Source organism: Miscanthus floridulus, chromosome 16 (assembly GCF_019320115.1).
Source record: "Miscanthus floridulus cultivar M001 chromosome 16, ASM1932011v1, whole genome shotgun sequence".
In the NCBI taxonomy this organism is placed as follows: Eukaryota; Viridiplantae; Streptophyta; class Magnoliopsida; order Poales; family Poaceae; genus Miscanthus; species Miscanthus floridulus.
In genome coordinates, this window is record NC_089595.1 from 43,346,017 (window position 1) to 43,359,888 (window position 13,872).

Sequence of the window (13,872 nt, forward strand, 5' to 3'; positions counted from 1 at the left end):
CTTGGACTAACGAATGTTCAATTTGAGAAAGATAGGATATGTAAAGCATGCCAAGCCGGAAAAGCAAGTAGGCGTACCACACCCACCAAAGAGCATCATCACTACCTTAAGCCCATTTGAGCTCATCCACATGGATCTCTTTGGACCGGTTGCCTATGTTAGCATTGGCGGTAACAAATATGGTCTTGTTATTGTTGATGATTATTCTCGCTTTACGTGGGTGTTCTTTGTGTATGATAAGAGTGAAGTGTAAGGGAAGGTGAAGACCTTCATTAGAAGAGCACAAAGGGAGTTCGGGCTACCTATCAAGAAGGTGTGAAGCGACAATGGTACCAAATTCTGCAACACCAATGTTGAAGAGTTTCTTGATGAGGAGGGCATCAAGCATGAATTCTTGGCTCCATATACCCCTCCACAAAATGGGGTGGTTGAGAGGAAGAACCAAACTCTCATTGACATGGCAAAAACAATACTTGATGAGTACAAGACTCTGGACAACTATTGGGCCAAAGCAATCAACACCGCTTGTCATGCTATCAGACGCCTCTATCTTCACAAGTACTACAAGAAGATTTCATATGAGCTTCAAACCGGTAACAAACCCAAGGTGTCATACTTTAGAGTATTTGGGTGCAAATGTTTCATTCTTAACAAGAAGCCCCGAAGCTCTAAATTTGCACCTAAGATTGATGAAGGTTATCTTCTTGGTTATGGTCCAAACGAGCATGCCTATCGGGTTTTCAATCTTTCTACCGGAAGAACTAAAATCACGGTAGACGTGACGTTTGATGAATCTAATGGCTTTCAAGTGGAGCAAGTTGATTTAGATATTGTAGGAAAAGAAATGTCGCCTTGTGAAGGAATCAAGCATATGGCCATAGGTGATGTGAGACCAGTTGAAGCGACTAAAGAAGAAGACCCTCCACTCCATGCTTCAACATCACTCCAAGGGCCAACTGTTGTCATAGGTCCTATGAACATGCAGGATGTGGAGGCTCCAGGGCCTGGATGTTCCATGCTAGGACGCGGAGGCTCCAGGGTCTGGGACAACAATCAGCAAGAGGAGGAACAAATACAAGATGATGAGCCTCAAGCTAATGAAGATGATGACAACCAACCCCTACATCAACCTTTAGATAGGCCACCTCATCCAAGAGTGCATCAAAGTGTACAACGGGATCATCCCGTTGACAACGTCCTTGGGAGCATAAGAAAGGGGGCAACAACTCAATCTCATCTAGCAAATTTTTGCCAATTTTACTCATTTGTTTCCTCTTTAGAACCTTTTAAGGTAGATGAAGCTCTTAAGAATCCGGATTGGGTGATGGCTATGCAAGAAGAGTTGAACAACTTTGAGAGAAAACATGTGTGGGAGTTGGTGGAAAGACCCAAGACTAATGTGATTGGCACCAAGTGGGTCTTCCAAAACAAGCAAGCTGAACATGGTGTGGTGACAAGGAACAAGGCAAGATTGATTGCTCAAGGGTTCACTCAAGTTGATGGGCTAGACTTCGAAGAGACCTTTGCACCGGTGGCAAGACTTGAAGCAATTCGAATGCTTCTATCATTTGTTGTCCATCATGATTTCAAGCTATATCAAATGGATATGAAGAGTGCCTTTCTCAATGGTCCACTCTCTGAGCTAGTCTATGTGGAGCAACCACCAGGATTTGAAGATCCTAAGCATCCTCATCATGTCTATAAACTCCATAAGGCGCTCTATGGGCTTAAGCAAGCACCAAGATCATGGTATAAATGCCTTAAGGATTTCTTGCTCAAGCAAGGCTTTGAAATAAGCAAAGCTGACACTACTCTCTTCACAAGAAAGATTAAGAATGATATATTTGTGTGCCAAATATATGTCGATGACATAATATTTGGTAATAGTATTCAAACTTTTTGTGAAGAATTTAGTAGGATTATGACAAAGAGGTTTGAGATGTCTATGATGGGTGAATTGAAGTTCTTCCTCGGGTTTCAAGTCAAGCAATTGAAGGAAGGGACATTCATATGCCAAACTAAGTACACAAGGGATATACTCAAGAAGTTTGGCATGGCAAACGCCAAACCCATCAAGACACCTATGCCAACAAATGGGCAATTAGACTTGGATAAAGATGGGAAAGCTGTTGACCAAAAGGTATATCGTTCCATGATCGGCTCCCTACTTTACTTATGTGCATCTAGGCCGGATCTTATGCTTAGTGTGTGCATGTGTGCTAGATTTCAAGCTAACCCGAAAGAGTGCCATCTTATGGCCGTTAAGAGAATCTTGAGTACTTAGTACACACTCCTAACTTTGGTTTGTGGTATCCTAAGGGCACAAATTTCAATCTACTCGGGTATTCGGATTCCGATTACGACGGTTGCAAAGTAGAAAGAAAAAGTACATCAGGGACATGTCAATTCCTTGGATGGTCCCTAGTGTCTTAGAGCTCTAAGAAGCAAAATTCGATAGCCCTTTCCACCGCTAAAGCCGAGTATGTGGTGGCTGGTGCATGCTGTGCCCAACTACTTTGGATGAAGCACACCCTCAATGATTATAGATGTCACTTTACCAAAATCCCACTTTTATGTGACAATGAAAGTGCCATAAAACTTGCAAACAATCCCGTGAGCCACTCAAGAACTAAGCACATATACATCCATCATCATTTCTTGAGAGACCATGAAATCAAAGCAGATATCGCAATTCACCATGTGAGCACCAAAAAACAACTAGCTGATATCCTCTCGATGAGTCAAGGTTCTGTGCTTTGAGGAGTGAACTAAATATACTTGACTCTCATAACATGGTTTGAAATCTTGCATGCCTCTATTTGTTATTTTCTATTTAAACAAGATAGGTTTGCAAAATATTCATAAGTGTTTCAAAATGTTGGTTCTTATGTCCAATCTTGTCTCAAGTAGCTATTGTTATGAATTGTTGATCTGCTGGCTAGCTACAAGAGACAAGAAGTTCATGACCATAATCAAAACACTGAGAAATTACATTGAAATATAGACCTAGTTTTTGCTCAGGTGTCAGATCATGGAGGCTCTGCATTTCTGTGTGGAGGTTCTGTGGCCCGGAGGCTCCACGGCCTAGCATGGAGGCTCCACGTCGTGACGGTTTTGCTAGGGTTTGGGTAAAATAAAAAACAATTTTCATCTTTCCCCTTTTAACCCTCCCAATAACTATCCTAAGTTACTGGGCTTCTCATTCACCGCACTGTCCGCTCTCACTCTCTCACATATGCGCACTCACCTTCATCATCACAATTGCCGCGCTGTCACTCCTGCCCTAGCCGCTCCATCGCCCTGCTCCCTTGTGTCGCATGGGCATTTGTGGTGGTGGTGCCAGAGGTTGGGACTCAGGGGGAGTCCAAGGAGGAGGAAGAAGAAGCCATCTTCATTGCCATCCAAGGAATCCATGTTGCCGACCAAAATCCTTAGCTCCCCGGCTGTGCCCGCAGTAGAGGAGCAGTCCTTGAGCCCATATGCGATCATCATCGTCCTCCTCCCCTTTGATTTCTCACATCCAAGGTGAAACCTTAATTCCACCATGAAATCAATTTGTGTTATCTTTTTGATCGATTTCTTACATAGATAGAGTTGTTTTAGTTATTTAGTGCTGGATTTGATGGTACATTGTGCTAGATTCAAGTTGATAGTTGAATCAAATTAGGGGCTCATCTGCCAGAACGCGGAGGCTCCAGGCATCTACGCGGAGGCTTCGGGTCAGAGCGCGGAGGCTTCACGATCTGGACAAACTGAGTGCCTTGATTTGCTTCAAAACTCAACTCAAACCTACTATGATGTTGCTATTATGTTTAAGCACCATTTCTTATCCTCTCTACGTGTTCTTTTCATTAGATGGAATGTGATCTAGGTCGGAGAAATGAGAAGAGGTCGAAGCACTCCAATGATCCTGTCGACCACCAGATCAGAGGGATAGTTATATGAGAACTTGTTGGTGGCGGTGAAGATGTTGGTCAAGGCAGTGGGCAACAGGGCAGAGGTCAAGGCAGCCAAAAATCTCAACCTAGAAGAGGCAGTGGCAGTGGTGCTGGTCGTGGTAGTGCTGGTCGTGGTGCTGGTGCTACTAGACATGGAGAAGGACCTACCGATGATGGAGGAAGAGAAGGGAGATCATACTTGCAGTTGGTGCGCCAGACACCCCCCTCGGTTCTTAGAGTTTGATCAGTCCTATATGGTTCAACATTAGGGTGCCCCAGTGAGGACAGAGCCAGTGATCTATGATCATGGAGTCCAAAGGTAGCACAGTAACTATCACAATTTGGGAGTGCAAGTCAAGAGAGCTAGGGCAGAAAATCCCTATGTGTGGCTGAAAGACAGAGGGATAGACTATAGGTTTTGGTCTCTATTTTAGTTTGACTTCTACAAGACTATGATTCTTGCCAAAGAAAAGAAGATAGTGCAGATGAAGTACATTGACTGGGATCACATTGAGAGCATGAACACCCTAGATTCCAAGAGAGTGATAGATACAGTGACTGAGCATGGGCTGAAGGACATCATGGGTTTCCAATATGATTAGAATCGAGAGATCCTAGCTCAGTTTCATGCCACTTTCTTCCATGATGTGGCAAATAAGACCATTCATTGGTTGACAGAAGGAGTTCACTACAAGGTAGATTTCACTACTTTTGCTTGTCTTCTAGGGTTTAGGAGTGGAGATAGATATGCAGACACCACTCAAACAGAGAATGTCATGAAAGCTGAGGATATTGTATTTGATTATGAGAGGAGAGGTCTAGCTGTGTCACACCCAATTTTGCAGAGCAAAACCAAGTACTCATATATGTGCGCCTAGGATGTCCAAACACACACATATAACACAAATTGCAGTAGTATCAAAGTAAAGTACTTATTACATCGCATATCTCATCATAAAGTTAAATACAAAATTTGCTCGAAAGTGATATTATTACAAACACAGCGGAAAAACTAGCCCAACTGCCACAGGGACTCCAACTGGTGAACGTCTTCCTAGTAGTCCTGGACATCCTCCGGAAACTCCTCATATCCATTATCTGTTACCCATCCGGGATTTTCATTGGATGTAAAGCAAGTGTAAGCTCACCATGCTTAGCAAGTATAACAAAGGGATCTATGAGGCTCAAATAGGCTTGACACTGTTTGACTGCGGTTCGCAATTTTAGTTGATCAATTTTTAGCAACCTGAATTACTACTTTAATGAATAGTCCCAATTCCCAAGTGGTATTAAAGTATCATCCAGCTTTGTCTCAAATCCCAACCATCCATCATCCACAGTAACCACTAATCTCGAAGGATCCAGACCGCTCGTGTCCGTGAGCACGGCTGTTATAACAGGTTAATTATTTCTGCAGAAATTGTACATCTTTACCCACCGAGTCGTGATTCCCAATGCCGAGGTTCGCGAGACCCACTACACCTCTCCCTAGGAAGTGTGGCAGAGTTTCACTATGAAACCCTTAGCTAGTTGCACTAACAAACCGTAGCTACAAAGGAATGGCACACGTGGGCATCGCAGCACGGTGCACACCCTAACAGAAAAAGGAAAGATACCCTCTTACCCCTTACTGGAGCTACAGACGAGCTAGTACAAACTAGATAATAGGTTAAAGTCAGAGCCATTTGACACTCGGGGTTGTACGGTCCCTCCTGGGTTGCCGCTTCAGGATAAAGTCCTTATGGAGAGGCACTAGAGTACTCAACCCCGTACTCCAGCCCCCTATCTGTTGCTAAAAAGTTCCATTTTATCACATTGCATATAGTCTTTAAATATGTTGAACAATTACTTCATGTTAAGCGCTGCAGCATCTGTCCAAAATGCCTACCCAATAAACCTAGGTATCAAGGATATGTGGTACAATGAATCATCTAGGTAAAGTCCTTAAAGGCAATTCAAATTAAACTCATGCATGAATGTAAGTGGTAGTAGTTCATAGGTAACAAGGGGCCTTTGGTACACTTGCCTTCCTCAAAGTCGTCCTGGGAATACTGCTGATCCTGCTGGGGGTCCTCAGTCACCTCAAATGGCTCACCCTCTAATCGTGATCCAATCATCAATCAAGCATCATTCCAATCATTACATGCATACAAGATAGAACTCTATTAGAACAGTACACCAAACAGTGAAAACACATGTTGAAAAGCTTACAGGTCTGTTCTACGTATTTCTACGAACACATGAGCGAAAGAATCACTCAAATCGGACTTAAAACGTGAAAGTTATGCATGAAATAAGATGTAATGGCAATTCTGTAAATAAATTAACCTATTTTCGAATTAAAATAATTAAAAATCTGAATTTAAATGGAATCTGGACCGGGCTTACTATTTCTGGAAACTTCAGGGACTTGAATGAATAAAAACAGGACTTAAATAAAAATTAGTTTGAACTGGACTGGACTGCGGGTTGATTCTAGGAAAATAGGAGGGCTTAATTGCGAAACGTGCAAGGCTGACCATGGGTTGACCCGTGGCTGCTGACTGGGCGCCACGTGGCATGCTCTGGTTAGTGCGGTGCACCACGCGGGCAGTGGATGCGCTAATATGGCGCCGTGGACCGAGTCCATGGCTCGCGATGGACCGGTTATACACCGAAACGGTATGATCAAATGGTGGCCGTTCATTCACGATCCTACGGCACAGGGCACGTGCGGGTGATACCGGCGGCTGCACCTCGTCTCTGGCGAGGGTGCCATGGCCGGCAGCGTCAGACGCTTGCGGATGCGGCGTTCTAGCGCACGAAGCAGCGAAAGGAAGGCACAGGAAGACGGAGGAGCTCACCGTGAGGCTTCTGGAGGTGGTTGCGACGTCCGGGAGAGCTCCGAAGCGGGTCGTCGACGGTGGCCACGAACTGGAGAGAGAGAGATAGAGAGAGCGCGGTTGAGGTGGAATCCGAGGAAAACGAGGCCAAAATCGCGAAGTGGAGGTACCTACGGGCGCGGGCGAGTGCGGCGGATCCTCGGGACTCGTCGGCGACGGGGTTAGGGCTCGGGGAAGGGGAGTTCACTGGCGGCGGTAGCTCTCGGTAGCGGGCAGAGGATGGGGAGAGAAGGCGGGGTCGGCTCGGGGTTTTATAGGCCGGGTGGTGCGCGGAATAAGGAAGGGGGGAAAGTGGATTCGGTCACCTGCCATGCGGGGGCGACGGCGGTGGCCTTCCCTGCATGGCCGCGCCATCGGTGGCCGAAGAAAGGAAAACGCCGGGGGAAAAGAAAGGAAGCTCGGGGAAGAAGAAAGGAAAGAAAGAAAGGGCGCTGACCAGTGGGGCCGGAGCGCAGCGAGAGAGAAAGAGAGAGGGCGAGCGACGCGGTGGCTTCGGGTGATGAAGGCCGAGCGGTGGGCCGAGCTAGCGGGCGCTTGGCCGCGTGCTGCGGGAAAAGCCGAGCAGGCCGGGGCGCCAAACTGGGCTACGCGCGGTGCGGGCCGGTGCAGGAAGGGAGCAGCGGGCCCAAGCGAGCAGGTCGCGCGGGACAGGCCGCCGAAGCAGGCCAGCGCGGGAAAAAGAAAAGGAAAAGGGGCTGGGCTAGTTCGGTTGGGCCAAAATGGAAGAAGATGAATTTTTCAAAGTCAAATCATTTTCCAAATCTATTTCCTCTATTTCCCAGATTTAAGTCAAATTCAAATGTGATTTGAATTCAACTTCAATTCATCTAACCCTACACTCATCCAAAACCAATATGCACCAGCATGAATGCAGCAAACAAGTTTCTAAACCTTATAGTTTATTTTATTTATCCACTATTTATTATTTGGCCTAAGTTAAAATACCTAGAAAATGTATTAAAGGATAAGAATAAATTGCTAATTTGTGGTCAAAATTTTGGGTGTTACAAACCTACCCCCCTTAAGATGAATCTCGTCCTCGAGATTCGGATGGTTCAAAGAGATTGGGATAGTCAGTTCTCAGATCTTCCTCTCTTTCCCAAGTTGCCTCATCCACAGAGTGTCTGTTCCACTGAACCTTGCACATTCTTATTATCTTACTCCTTGTGATTCTCTCCGCTGTTTCTAGGATTCTTACTAGATATTCTTTGCATGATAGATCCCCTCGGATATCCAGTTCTTCCAAAGGTAGTTGTTCCTCAGGTACTCTCAAACATTTCTTAAGTTGCGACACATGGAAGACATCATGAACACCTGAGAGCTGCTCTGGTAATTCTAGCTGGTAAGCAACTTCACCTCTCCTGTTAATGATCTTGAATGGTCCCACATACCTAGGTGATAACTTTCCCTTGGTATGAAATCTCTTTACTCCTTTCATGGGTGAAACTTTGAGATAGACAAAGTCACCAATTTCAAATGCCAAATCTCTTCTTCTCGTGTCCGCATAGTTTTTCTATCGGGACTGTGCAACCTTTAGGTTTTGCCTTATCGTTTGCACTTGTTTTTCTGCCAGTTGCAAAACATCTGGTCCAAAGACTTGGCTTTCCCCCGTTTGATTCCAAAACAATGGTGTCCTGCACTTCCTGTCATACAGTGCCTCAAACGGTGCCATTTTAAGACTCTTTTGGTAGCTATTATTGTAGGAGAATTCGGCATAAGGTAAACTCTTATCCCAACTTGTCCCATACTGTAGAGCACAAGCTCTTAGCATATCCTCTAAGATCTGATTTGTCCTTTCGGTCTGTCCATCTGTTTGAGGATGGTAAGCTGAGCTGAAGTTCAACTTCGTATCCATTGACTCATGCAATTTCTGCCAAAAATGTGATGTGAACTGTGTACCCCTATCCAAAACAATCTTCTTTGGTACACCATGTAAACATACAATCCTTTCCATATATAACTCTGCTAACTTTGCACTCGAATAAGTTACCTTGACCGGAATGAAATGGGCCACTTTTGTCAATCGGTCAACAATCACCCAGATAGAGTCAAATCCTCTCTGTGTACAGGGTAATCCAACTATAAAGTCCATTCCAACTTCTTCCCATTTCCACTCAGGTATCTTCATAGGCTGTAGTAAACCTGCTGGCCTCTGATGTTCTGCTTTCACTCTTTGGCACGTATCACATATAGCCACATGTTCTGCTACGTCTCTCTTTAGTCCATACCACCAGTACCTCTCTTTAAGATCAAGGTACATTTTAGTACTTCCTGGGTGTATGGAATAGGCTGAGTCATGAGCTTCCCTCAAGATAGACTCCCTAATAGATTTTACTTCTGGCACACAAATCCTTTTACCGAACCATACTATCCCTTGATCATCCATATGGAATCCGGGGGCTTTACCAATCACTATACGCTCTGCAATATCCTTGATCCTCTCATCACCCAACTGTCCTTTACGAATCTCTTGTTCCAGAGTGGATTCTACCTCTAACTCCATGGTGTTGGCCACAATACCCAAATTCAAGTATTTGAACTCCTCACACAACTCTTTAGGTAGTTGAGTTGTATAGGCCATGTTCACATAACTCCTTCTACTCAAGGCATCTGCTACAACATTAGCCTTTCCTGGGTGATAGTGGATATCCAAATCATAATCCTTGATTAACTCGAGCCATCTACGTTGCCTCAGATTCAGATCTGACTACGTGAATATATACTTCAGACTCTTATGGTCCGTGTAAATCCCGCACTTATGACCAATCAAGTAGTGCCTCCAAATCTTAAGAGCATGCACCACAGCTGCCAATTCCAGATCATGAGTCGGATAATTTAGCTCATGTTTTCTTAGCTATCTAGATGCGTAGGCAACAACTCTGCCTTCTTGCATAAGAACACCTCCTAGACCTTGCCGTGAGGCATCACAATAGATAGAGAAACTTTTGGTGAGATCAGGTAAGATGAGCACTGGAGCAGAAGTCAGTCTCTTCTTCAACTCCTCAAAACTGTCCTGGCATTGTTTAGTCCATACAAATTTGGCATTCTTCTCTAACAACGTAGTCATGGGCTTGGCTAACTTAGAGAATCCTTCGATGAATCTCCTATAATACCCAGCCATACCTAGAAAACTCCGAATCTCACTAACATCTTTAGGTGGCTTCCAACTCAACACATCTCTAACTTTCTTGGGATCTACTGCTACTCCTCCATTAGAGATTATGTGACCAAGGAAAGATACTTCTTTTAACCAGAACTCACATTTGCTGAACTTGGCATAAAGTTGATGTTCTCTAAGCTTTTGCAACACCAATCTCAAATGTCCTTCATGTTCTTCTTCATTCTTAGAATACACTAGTATGTCATCGATGAACACGACGACAAACTTATCAAGGTACTCCATGAATACTTTGTTCATCAAATACATGAAGTAGGCAGGTGCATTAGTCAGACCAAAAGACATGACTGTGAACTCATACAGTCCATAGCGGGTCACAAAGGCGGTCTTGGGGATGTCAGTACGCCTTATCCTCAACTGATGGTATCCAGATCAAAGATCAATCTTGGAAAACACACAAGCCCCTTTCAATTGGTCAAATAGGTCATCAATTCTAGGCAATGGGTACTTGTTCTTAATTGTGACCTCATTAAGTGACCTGTAGTCTATGCACATCCTTTGTGTACCATCCTTCTTTTCTACAAACAGTACTAGTGCACCCCATGGTGATGAACTAGGTTGAACATAACCCTTATCTAGCAATTCCCTTAGTTGTTTCTTAAGTTCTGCTAATTCATTCACTCCCATTCTATAGGGTCTCTTAGCTATGGGTGCAGTTCCAGGTAAAAGTTCAATTATAAACTTGATGTCTCGGTCAGGTGGCATACTTGGCAATTCCTCAGGAAAGACATCCGGGTACTCATTTGCTATCCTTATATCTTCTAAGGTTGTGCCCTCCAACTGATTAACCCGACAGATTTCTATAGCAGACTGAGTTGCCACAAACACCACTTCTTCTCCAGTTGAAGTGATAAGATTCACCGAGCTATTACCACAATTAATAACTGCTTTCTGCAACCTTAGCCAATCCATACCCAAGATGACATCGATACCAGTGGAATTTATGACTACAAGATTTGCTTGAAATTCTACCCCCCTTATGCTGAGACTAGCAGCTAAGCATATCCACTCTGCTTTCATTACCCCACCAGGTGAGCTTACTAACATGTGTTTCTTCATAACACTTACTAGAATACCATGCTTCTTTATGAATGTATATGTTATGAAGGAATGCGAAGCACCAGAATTAAAAAGTACTGTAGCTGAGTTTGAGTTGACCGGAAACGTACCGATCACCACATCCGGTGCCTCCTGAGCTGTTTCAGCAGTAACATGGTTCACCTTTCCCCGAACGTAGTTCTGCTGTGAGTTAGTCTTCTTGGGGCATCTATTAGAGTAATGTCCCGGCTCTCCACAATTGAAGCACTTGTTGTCATTAACTGCATTCGGCGCTTTTGGTGCGCCATTCCTCTGCGGAGCATTGGGGGCATTATTCCTCACTGGTACATTGTTGGGTTGCTGCTGACGCTGAGCTGGTGCCTTGTACTACTGTTGCTGCTGCTGTGCACGCTGCTGCTGCTGGTTGCGGTTGAGACCTGTCTGACCTTGATAGCGCTGCTGAGGTTGAGTTTGTTGAGGGTTGGTACGGAAGCGAGAGTTGCTCCCAGATTGCTGTCCTTGAAATTTTCTCTTCTTGTCCTCCATCTGGCGGCGCTTGTTCTCAATCACTAAAGCTTTGTCCACCAGCTGCTGGAAGTTAGCAAAGGTATGGGACAACAGCTGGTACTGGAGACCATCATTCAAGCCCTCCATAAATAGCTCCTGCCTCTTTCCATCCTCGCCTACCTCAGTAGGTCCATACCGTGACAATTGTATAAACTTGTCACGATATTCAGCAACAGTCATGCCCCCCTGCTTGAGAGTCAAGAACTCCTTCTTCTTCAGCTTCATCAGTCCTGTAGGCATGTGATGAGTGCGAAAGGCACTGCGGAACTCAGCCCAAGTGATGGGATTAGCTTCGGTGCGGCCAAAGCGGAATGAGTCCCACCAATCCTGTGCAGCTCCCTGCAACTGTCCAGAAGCATATAAAACTTTCTCCCTATCATCACATTGGGCAATCTCCAGTTGCCTCTCTATGGCACGTAGCCAGTCATCAGCTTGGAGTGGATCGGCAGAGTGCTTGAATACAGGTGGGTGTCCTTTCAGAAACTCTCCCCTCTTATCCCTGACATGAGGGGTGCATTTCCATTCCCTTGCCCCATGTTCTGCATGTTCTGGGCCATCTGCTGAAGCAACTGGGTCTGCATCATCATCAGCTACTCCATGGAGACTGGGGGTGGTGGTGGTGGTTCCTCGCCTCCCTGGTTGTTCCTCCTGGTGTTCACCATCTGTAGAGGCATCATATAAGTCTCACATGTCCAAGCATATAACTCTTACAAGATACTGGTGTAACAAGAGTAGGTGTAGACAAGAGATATATGTAGGGTATGCAAGAAGATATTTGTTCTGAATTTTTCCAGCGAGTTGGATAGCAGCAGTGCTGTAAAACGAGCATATCTCAGTCTCTGTTTATCATATGATTGAGTAGCATACCTTTCTGGAAAGCTTATGAAATTCTCTACAACTTTCGTTTAGAACACTTTTTCAGATTCCAACTTTTACTTAGTCAAATTCAGACGATAAGAAGTACTGTTCCGGAATCCTGACAGCACAGAAACCTCAACTTATAACAGCTGTATCTCACAATTTATAATAGCTATTGAGGTGATTCCAGAGCCAGAAGAAAGATGTTGAAGTCTACTTATTTCCATAAAAATTTCATGACCTTTGAGTATCTAGATTATGAGATATGAACTGATAAAGACAGACTGTTCCGAAAGATACAGGATGGACAGCATGATAAAACGAAACCCAACTATTTATTCATAATATTCCTAAACCTTAACCTTAACTAAATGACCGTGGATATGCCCACAAGTCATCACAATCATATCAAAGATCCAAATCAAACATTATTCATAATGATAAACATCCAACCATGCAACTAACACTTGTCCAACCATTAAAAGAAAGAAACTAAATACTCTCTCGCGTAGCTACGCGTGCTTATTACATATTTTTAAGACTCTCCTATGGGTACGGGTCGATGGTAGTGCTGGTGCTGGGGTCTCCAGACTCTCCTCTGGTCCTCGGGGGTGACTGAGTGGGTACTCCTGAATCTTCCACATCTGGACCTCCTAGCTGCTGCTTCAGTGTAGCGTTCTCACGAGCCAGCTGCATGTAGGCCCTCCCCATGACATCGAGCTCATCCAGGGCCTGATCCAAGTCAGTGTGGGTCTCAGCCAAGCACAACAGGGTAGGCCTCAGCCTCAGGTTCGCCTCTCCAAGTGGTGTAGCGATGTTGCACGTAGACTGTCTGCTCCGACGGCGGGGAAGATAGCGGTCATCCTCCCAGGCGATGTCGTCGAAGTGACGGTCGCGGTTGACCATCAACGCCTGTCGAGCTGCATCCCTGATGACGGCCACACGTGTGAGCCGTGCAGTGGTGGCGCGGTGGATGTAGCGCACCCGAGTCCCCTCTTGGATGTACACTTCTGTCTCCCAGAAGCCAGTGTAGTCGGGGTGGGTCTAATGCTCCGTCCTGTACTGAACAGTGCCTCCAGGGTGGTAGCGATGCACAAGTGCGAGAAGCCTAGGGTGGTAGTAGCCATCACCCTCCAAGTCGTAGTGGATCTCCGTAGTCCATCCCTGAGCCAACGGTGCATTGTGATCATCATCATTGTCATCATCCCCACCGTCTCCGCCGTTACCATCATCACCTCCATCAGCATCAGAATCATCAGAACCATCTCCATCATCGGGGTCACCTGCTCCCTCCTGGCCACCTTGTTCCTATACTTCCTCGGGATCTTCCTCAGACTCCTCTATCTCAATGGGTCCCTCGAACATGGGTCCCTCCTCTGTTTCTTCATCCATCGGATCCTCCAACAAGTCC